The sequence below is a fragment of the Perca fluviatilis genome, chromosome 23 (assembly GCF_010015445.1).
Source record: "Perca fluviatilis chromosome 23, GENO_Pfluv_1.0, whole genome shotgun sequence".
In the NCBI taxonomy this organism is placed as follows: domain Eukaryota; kingdom Metazoa; phylum Chordata; class Actinopteri; order Perciformes; family Percidae; genus Perca; species Perca fluviatilis.
Genome location: NC_053134.1, coordinates 518246 through 527545, shown reverse-complemented (window position 1 = coordinate 527545; position 9300 = coordinate 518246).

Below are 9300 nucleotides of genomic sequence, written 5' to 3'. Positions count from 1 at the left end.
CCCGCCACGCATTGTTTATAGTAAAAGCAATAAAAAGTTCATAGCATAGTATTCCAAAAAAGTCGAAAAAGTCATAATAGCATATCGAAAATCGGTAAAAAAAAGTCATAGTGAAAGAGCATATCTAAAAAAGTCAAGAAGCATAGTATTGTTGAAAATCCATAAACAGTATTAGTATACCAAAAAAAGTCATCATAAAGCCTGGCGAATAGCATGTCGAATAAAGTAATAAAAAGTCATGAAGAGCATGTCGAAAAAAGTCTTTAAAAAGCTTCATAGATAGCATGTCGAAATAAAGTAATAAAAGTCATATAGCATAACGAAAAAAAGTCGAAAGCATAAGGTCGAAAAAGTAATAAAAAAGTCATGAAATATTAGTATCGGAAAGTCACAAAAAGTCATAGCATAGTATCTAAAAAAAGTAACAAAAAGTCATATATTAGCATAACGAAAAGCCCGAAAAAGTCATAGTATAGTATAACGTAAAAATCCATAGCATAGCATACCCAAAAAGTCAACAAAACAAGTCATAGCATAGTATGTCGAAAAAGCGGAAAACATCCAGCATAGCATGCGTCTAAAAAGTCACAAAATGTCAAGCAGGATAGCATAACGAAAAACGAAAAAAGTCATAGTATAGTATGTCGAAAATAGTCGAAAAAAGTCATAGTATAGTATGTCGAAAAAAGTAATAAAAAAGTCATAGTATAGTATGTCGAAAAAGTCGAAAAAAGTCATAGTATAGTATGTCGAAAAAAGTAATAAAAAAGTCATAGTATAGTATGTCGAAAAAAGTCGAAAAAAGTCATAGTATAGTATGTCGAAAAAAGTCGAAAAAAGTCATAGTAGAGTATGTCGAAAAAAGTCATAGTATAGTATGTTGAAAAATTCATAAAAAGTCATAGTATAGTATGTCGAAAAAGTCATAAAAAAGTCATAGTATAGTATGTCGAAATAAAGTAATAAAAAGTCATAGTATAGTATGTCGAAAAAAGTCTTAAAAAAGTCATAGTATAGTATGTCGAAATAAAGTAATAAAAAGTCATATATAGTATGTCGAAAAAAAGAAAAAAGTCATAGTATAGTATGTCGAAAAGTAAAAGTCATAGTATAGTATGTCGAAAAAAGTCACAAAAGTCATAGTATAGTATGTCGAAAAAAGTAATAAAAAAGTCATAGTATAGTATGTCGAAAAAAGTCGAAAAAAGTCATAGTATAGTATGTCGAAAAAAGTCGAAAAAAGTCATAGTATAGTATGTCGAAAAAATTCATAGTATAGTATGTCGAAAAAGTCACAAAAATGTCATAGTATAGTATGTCGAAAAAAGTCAAAAAGTCATAGTATAGTATGTCGAAAAAGTCGAAAAAGTCATAGTATAGTATGTCAAAAAAGTCATAGTATAGTATGTTGCAAAAGTCATAGTATAGTATGTTGAAAATAGTCGAAAAAGTCATAATTATGGTATGTCGAGCGTCAGTTAAATTATTTATATCCTGTAGTTCATAGAGCCGCAAATAATGTAATTTCTTACGAAAGTAAAGAATAAGGCAGTAGATAGCGAAAAGTAGCTGGCTGGATCTCTTCAGGTCAGTGGAAGCATGGATATGATAAGAGAACTGATGTACCCAAAAAATCATATGGAGTTTCTTTTTGCCATAAAGTCTATGGAGAAAGTCTTTCTGAGGCCATAGGGTGCAATTCCACAGTTATCCACTAAGCCCATAGCTTTAAGACATAGCTGTTCGTTGGGGCTTGAGTGGTCATTTCGCGTTCTGCCCATGGATGTATGAAGAGAAGCCTGGCACCGTTTGGTGGAGGCCGTTCGGTCAATGGTAGTCAAAAGCACATAAAGCAATCATGGAGCTCGGTCGGAGTATGTCGAAAAAGTCACAAAAGTCATAGTATAGTATGTCGAAAAAGTCATAAAAAGTCATAGTATAGTATGTCGAAATAAAGTAATAAAAAGTCATAGTATAGTTGTCGAAAAAGTCTTAAAAGTCAGTAGTATTGTATGTCGAAATAAATGGAAAAGTCATGAGTATAGTATGTCGAAAAAAGTAATAAAAAAGTCATAGTATAGCATGTCGAAAAAAGTCATAGTGTAATATGTCGAAAAAAGTCGAAAAAAGTCATAGTATAGTATGTTGAAAAAAGTAATAAAAAGTCATAAGTATAGTATGTCGAAATAAAAGTAATAAAATAGTATAGTATGTTAAAAAGTCATAGTATGGTATGTTGAAATAAAGTAATAAAAAGTCATAGTATAGTATGTCGAAAAAGTCTTAAAAAGTCATAGTTATAGTATGTCGAAATAAAAGGTAATAAAAAGTCATAGTATAGTATGTCGAAAAGTTTAAAAAGTCATAGTAGAGTATGTCGAAAAAAAGTAATAAAAGAGTCATAGTATAGTTAATGTAAAAGAAAAAGTCGAAAAAGTCATAGTATAGTATGTCGAAAAAGGTTCTAAAAAGTCATAGTATAGTATGTCGAAAAAGTAATAAAAGTCATAGTATAGTATGTCGAAAAAAGTAAAAAAGTCATAGTTATAGGTATGTCGAAAAAAAGAGTCGAAAAAAGTCATAGTATAGTATGTCGAAAAAAGTAATAAAAAGTCATAGTATAGTTATGTCGAAAAAAGTCGAAAAAGTCATAGTATAGTTATGTCGAAAAAGTAACAAAGAGTCATATTATAGTATGTGAGAAAAAGTAATAAAAAGTCATAGTATAGTATGTCGAAAAAGCAAAAAGGTCATGAGTATAGTATGTCGAAAAAGTCATCAAAGTCATAGTATAGTATGTCGAAAGATAGGAATGCATAGTATAGTATGTCGAAAATAGTCGAAAAAAGTCATAGTTATAATTATGTCGAAAAAGTAAAAAGTCATATTATAGTATGTCGAAAAAAGTCGAAAAAAGTCATAGTATAGTATGTACGAAAAAGTAATAAAAAGTCATAGTATGGTATCGAGAAAAAGTCGAAAAAGTCATAGTATAGTTATGTCGAAAAGTGAAAAAAGTCATAAAAGTAGGTATGTCGAAAAAAGTCATAGTATAGTATGTCGAAAAAGTAATAAAAAGTCATAGTATAGTATGTCGAAAAAAGTCGAAAAAGTCATAGTATAGTATGTCGAAAAAGTCGAAAAAGTCATAGTATAGTATGTCGAAAAAAAGATCATAGTATTAGTATGAAAAAGTCATAAAAGTCATAGTATAGTATGTCGAGAAAAAAGTCATAAAAAGTCATAGTATAGTTATGTCGAAATAAAGTACAAAAAGTCATAGTATGTGTATCGAAAAAAAGTCATAAAAAGTCATAGTATAGTATGTCGAAATAAAGTAATAAAAAGTCATATATAGTATGTCGAAAAAAGTCGAAAAAAGTCATAGTATAGTATGTCGAAAAAAGTAATAAAAAAGTCATAGTATAGTATGTCGAAAAAGTCACAAAAGTCATAGTATAGTATGTCGAAAAAAGTAATAAAAAAGTCATAGTATAGTATGTCGAAAAAAGTCGAAAAAAGTCATAGTATAGTATGTCGAAAAAAGTCGAAAAAAGTCATAGTATAGTATGTCGAAAAAAGTCATAAAAAAGTCATAGTATAGTATGTCGAAAAAAGTCAAAAAAAGTCATAGTATAGTATGTCGAAAAAAGTCGAAAAAAGTCATAGTATAGTATGTCAAAAAAGTCATAGTATAGTATGTTGCAAAAAGTCATAGTATAGTATGTTGAAAATAGTCGAAAAAAAGTCACAGTATAGTATGTCGAAAAACGTCAGTAAAAAATTAACATTTATTTGCGGCTGTAGTTCCATAGAGCCGCAAACTAATGGTAATTTCTTACTAACGTAAAGAAGAATGAGCAGTAGATAGCGAAAAGTAGCTGGCTGGATCTCTTCAGGTCAGTGGAAGCATGGATGTATTAAGAGAACTTGATGTACCCCCAAAAAAATCATATGGAAGTTTCTTTTGCCATACAAAGTCTATGGGAAAAGTCTTTCTGGGCCATGGGGTGCAGTACCACCGTTATCCACTAAGCCCATAGCTTTAAGACATGGCGCTGTTCGGTAGGGGCTTGAGTGGAAGTCGTTTCGCGTTCTGCCCATGGATGTATGAAGAGAACGCCACAGCGTTTGGTAGGAGGCCCGTTCAGTCCAATGAGAGTGGCTCAAAAGCACATAAAGCAATCATGGAACTCGGTCGGAGTATGTCGAAAAAAGTCACAAAAGTCATAGTATAGTATGTCGAAAAAAGTCTAAAAAAGTCATAGTATTGTATGTCGAAATAACGTAATAAAATATAGTAGTATAGTATGTCGAAAAAGTAATAAAAAGTCATAGTATAGTATGTCGAAAAAAGTCATAGTATAGTATGTCGAAAAAATTCATAAAAAAGTCATAGTACAGTATGTCGAAAAAAGTCGAAAAAAGTCATAGTATAGTATGTCGAAAAAAGTCGAAAAAAGTCATAGTATAGTATGTCGAAAAAAGTCGAAAAAAGTCATAGTAGAGTATGTCGAAAAAAGTCATAGTATAGTATGTTGAAAAATTCATAAAAAGTCATAGTATAGTATGTCGAAAATAGTCGAAAAAAGTCATAGTATAGTATGTCGAAAAAAGTCATAGTATAGTATATGTCGCAAAACGTCAGTAAAAATTAACATTTGTTTGCGGTTGTAGTTCCATAGAGCCGCAAACTAATGGTAATTTCTACTACCGTAAAGAAGAATGAGCAGTAGATAGCGAAAGTAGCTGGCTGGATCTCTTCAGGTCAGTGGAAGCATGGATGTATTAAGAGAACTTGATGTACCCCCAAAAAATCATATGGAAGTTTCTTTTGCCATACAAAGTCTATGGGAAAAGTCTTTCGAGCCAATGGGGTGCAGTACCACCGTTATCCACTAAGCCCATAGCTTTAAGACATGGCGCTGTTCGTTGGGGCTTGAGTGGAAGTCGCTTCGCGTTCTGCCCATGGATGTATGAAGAGAACTGCCACAGCGTTTGGTGGGAGGCCCGTTCAGTCCAATGAGAGTGGCTCAAAAGCACATAAAGCAATCATGGAACTTCGGTCGAGTTATGTCGAAAAAGTCACAAAAGTCATAGTATAGTATGTCAAAAAAGTCATAAAAAGTCATAGTATAGTATGTCGAAATAAAGTAATAAAAAGTCATAGTATAGTATGCCGAAAAAAAGATACAAAAAGTCATAGTATTGTATGTCGAAATAAAGTAATAAAAAGTCATAGTATAGTATGTCGAAAAAAGTAATAAAAAAGTCATAGTATAGCATGTCGAAAAAAGTCATAGTGTAATATGTCGAAAAAAGTCATAGTATAGTATGTTGAAAAAAGTAATAAAAAAGTCATAGTATAGTATGTCGAAATAAAGTAATAAAATGTCATAGTATAGTATGTCGAAAAAGTCATAAAAAAGTCATAGTATAGTATGTCGAAATAAAGTAATAAAAAGTCATAGTATAGTATGTCGAAAAAAGTCTTAAAAAAGTCATAGTATAGTATGTCGAAATAAAGTAATAAAAAGTCATAGTATAGTATGTCGAAAAAAGTCGAAAAAAGTCATAGTATAGTATGTCGAAAAAAGTAATAAAAAAGTCATAGTATAGTATGTCGAAAAAGTCACAAAAGACATAGTATAGTATGTCGAAAAGTAATAAAAAAGTCATAGTATAGTATGTCGAAAAAAGTCGAAAAAATTCATAGTATAGTATGTCGAAAAAGTCACAAAAATGTCATAGTATAGTATGTCGAAAATAGTCGAAAAAAGTCATAGTATAGTATGTCGAAAAAGTCATAAAAAAGTCATAGTATAGTATGTCGAAATAAAGTAATAAAAAGTCATAGTATAGTATGTCAAAAAAAGTCGAAAAAAGTCATAGTATAGTATGTCGAAAAAAGTAATAAAAAAGTCATAGTATAGTATGTCGAAAAAGTCACAAAAGTCATAGTATAGTATGTCGAAAAAAGTAATAAAAGTCATAGTATAGTATGTCGAAAAAAGTAATAAAAAGTCATAGTATAGTATGTCGAAAAAAGTAATAAAAAAGTCATAGTATAGTATGTCGAAAAAAGTAATAAAAAAGTCATAGTATAGTATGTCGAAAAAAGTCAAAAAAAGTCATAGTATAGTATGTAGAAATAAAGTAATAAAAAGTCATAGTATAGTATGTCGAAAAAAGCCTTAAAAAAGTTATTAGTATAGTTATGTCGAAATAAAAGTAATAAAAAGTCATAGTATAGTATGTCCGAAAAAGTCACAAAAGACATAGTATAGTATATCGAAAAAGGTAATAAAAAGTCATAGTATAGTATGTCAGAAAAGTCGAAAAAAAAGTCATAGTATAGTATGTCGAAAAAGTCACAAAAAGTCATAGTATAGTATGTCGAAAATAGTCAGAAAAAGTCATAGTATAGTATGTCGAAAAAAGTCATAAAAAAGTCATAGTATAGTATGTCGAAAATAAAGTAATAAAAAGTCATAGTATAGTATGTCGAAAAAAGTCGAAAAAAGTCATAGTATAGTATGTCGAAAAAGTTATAAAAAAGTCATAGTATAGTATGTCGAAAAAGTCACAAAAGTCATAGTATAGTATGTCGAAAAAGTCACAAAAGTCATAGTATAGTATGTCGAAAAAGTAATAAAAAAGTCATAGTATAGTATGTCGAAAAAAGTAAAAAAAAGTCATAGTATAGTATGTCGAAATAAAAGTAATAAAAGTCATAGTATAGTATGTCGAAAAAGTCATAAAAAAGTCATAGTATAGTATGTCGAAATAAAAGTAATAAAAAGTCATAGTATAGTATGTCGAAAAAAGTCTTAAAAAGTCATAGTATAGTATGTCGAAATAAAGTAATAAAAAGTCATAGTATAGTATGTCGAAAAAAGTCGAAAAAAGTCATAGTATAGTATGTCGAAAAAAGTAATAAAAAGTCATAGTATAGTATGTCGAAAAAGTCGAAAAAAGTCATAGTATAGTATGTCGAAAAACGTCAGTAAAAAATTACCATTTGTTTGCGGTTGTAGTTCCATAGAGCCGCAAACTAATGGTAATTTCTTACTAACGTAAAGAAGAATGAGCAGTAGATAGCGAAAAGTAGCTGGCTGGATCTCTTCAGGTCAGTGGAAGCATGGATGTATTAAGAGAACTTGATGTACCCCCAAAAAAATCATATGGAAGTTTCTTTTGCCATACAAAGTCTATGGGAAAAGTCTTTCTGGGCCATGGGGTGCAGTACCACCGTTATCCACTAAGCCCATAGCTTTAAGACATGGCGCTGTTCGTGGGGGCTTGAGTGGAAGTCGCTCGCGTTCTGCCCATGGATGTATGAAGAGAACTGGCCACAGCGTTTGGTGGGAGGCCCCGTTCAGTCCAATGAGAGTGGCTCAAAAGCACATAAAGCAATCATGGAGCTCGGTCGGAGTATGTCGAAAAAGTCACAAAAGTCATAGTATAGTATGTCGAAGAAAGTCATAAAAAAGTCATAGTATAGTATGTCGAAAAAAGTAATAAAAAGTCATAGTATAGTATGTCGAAAAAGTCATAGTATAGTATGTCGAAAAAATTCATAGTATAGTATGTCGAAAAAGTAACAAAAATGTCATAGTATAGTATGTCGAAAATAGTCAAAAAAGTCATAGTATAGTATGTCGAAAAAGTTGAAAAAAGTCATAGTATAGTATGTCGAAAAAGTCATAAAAAAGTCATAGTATAGTATGTCAAAAATAGTTGAAAAAAGTCATAGTATAGTATGTCGAAAAAAGTCACAGTATAGTATGTGCGAAAAACGTCAGTAAAAATTAACATTTGTTTGCGGTTGTAGTTCCATAGAGCCGCAAACTAATGAGTAATTTCTTACTAACGTAAAGAATGAGCAGTAGATAGCGAAAAGTAGCTGGCTGGATCTCTTCAGGTCAGTGGAAGCATGGATGTATTAAGAGAACTTGATGTACCCCCAAAAAATCATATGGAAGTTTCTTTTTTGCCGCTACAAAGTCTATGGGAAAAGTCTTTCTAGACCATAGGGGTGCAGTACCACCGTTATCCACTAAGCCCATAGCTTTAAGACGTAAACTGTTAAATTGGGAGGCTTAAGTGGAAGTCGCTCGCGTTCTGCCCATGGATGTATGAAGAGAACTGGCCACAGCGTTTGGTGGGAAGCCCCGTTCAGTCCAATGAGAGTGGCTCAAAAGCACATAAAGCAATCATGGAACTCGGTCGGAGTATGTCGAAAAAGTCACAAAAGTCATAGTATAGTATGTCGAAAAAGTCATAAAAAAGTCATAGTATAGTATGTCGAAATAAAGTAATAAAAAGTCATAGTATAGTATGTCGAAAAAAGTCTTAAAAAAGTCATAGTATTGTATGTCGAAATAAAGTAATAAAAAGTCATAGTATAGTATGTCGAAAAAAGTAATAAAAAAGTCATAGTATAGTATGTCGAAAAAAGTCATAGTGTAATATGTCGAAAAAAGTCGAAAAAAGTCATAGTATAGTATGTTGAAAAAAGTAATAAAAAAGTCATAGTATAGTATGTCGAAATAAAGTAATAAAATGTCATAGTATAGTATGTCGAAAAAGTCATAAAAAAGTCATAGTATAGTATGTCGAAATAAAAGTAATAAAAAGTCATAGTATAATTGTAATAGAAGGAAAGTCTTAAAAAAGTCATAGATATGGTAGTATCGAGAAATAAAGTAATAAAAGTCATAGTATATAGGTATGTCGAAAAAAAGTCGAAAAAAAGTCATTGTGTAGTTTATGTTAAAAGAAATAAAGAAAGGCATAGATAATGTGTAAAAAGTCATAGTATAGTATGTCGAAAAAAGAGCAAAAGAAGTCCTAGTATTGTATGTCAAAAAAACTCATAGTATACTATGTCGAAAAAGTCACAAAATGTCATTGAGTATAGTTATCTGAAAATAGTTAGAAAAAGTCATAGTATAGTATGTCGAAAAAGAGTCATAAAAAGTCATAGTATAGTATGTCGAAATAAAGTAATAAAAAGTCATAGTATGAGTATGTGAAAAAAGTTAAAAAGTCATAGTATAGTATGTCGAGAAAAAGTAATAAAAGTCATAGTATAGTATGTCGAAAAAAGTAATAAGAGAATCATAGTTATGAGTATGTCAGAAAAAGTCACAAAAGAATTATGAGTATAGTGAGAAAAAGTCATAAAGGATCATAGTATAGTATGTGAGAATAGAAATGTCAAAAAAGTCATAGTTATGAGTATGTCGAAAAAAGTCCAAAAAAAGTCATATTATAGGTATGTCGAAAAAAAAGTAA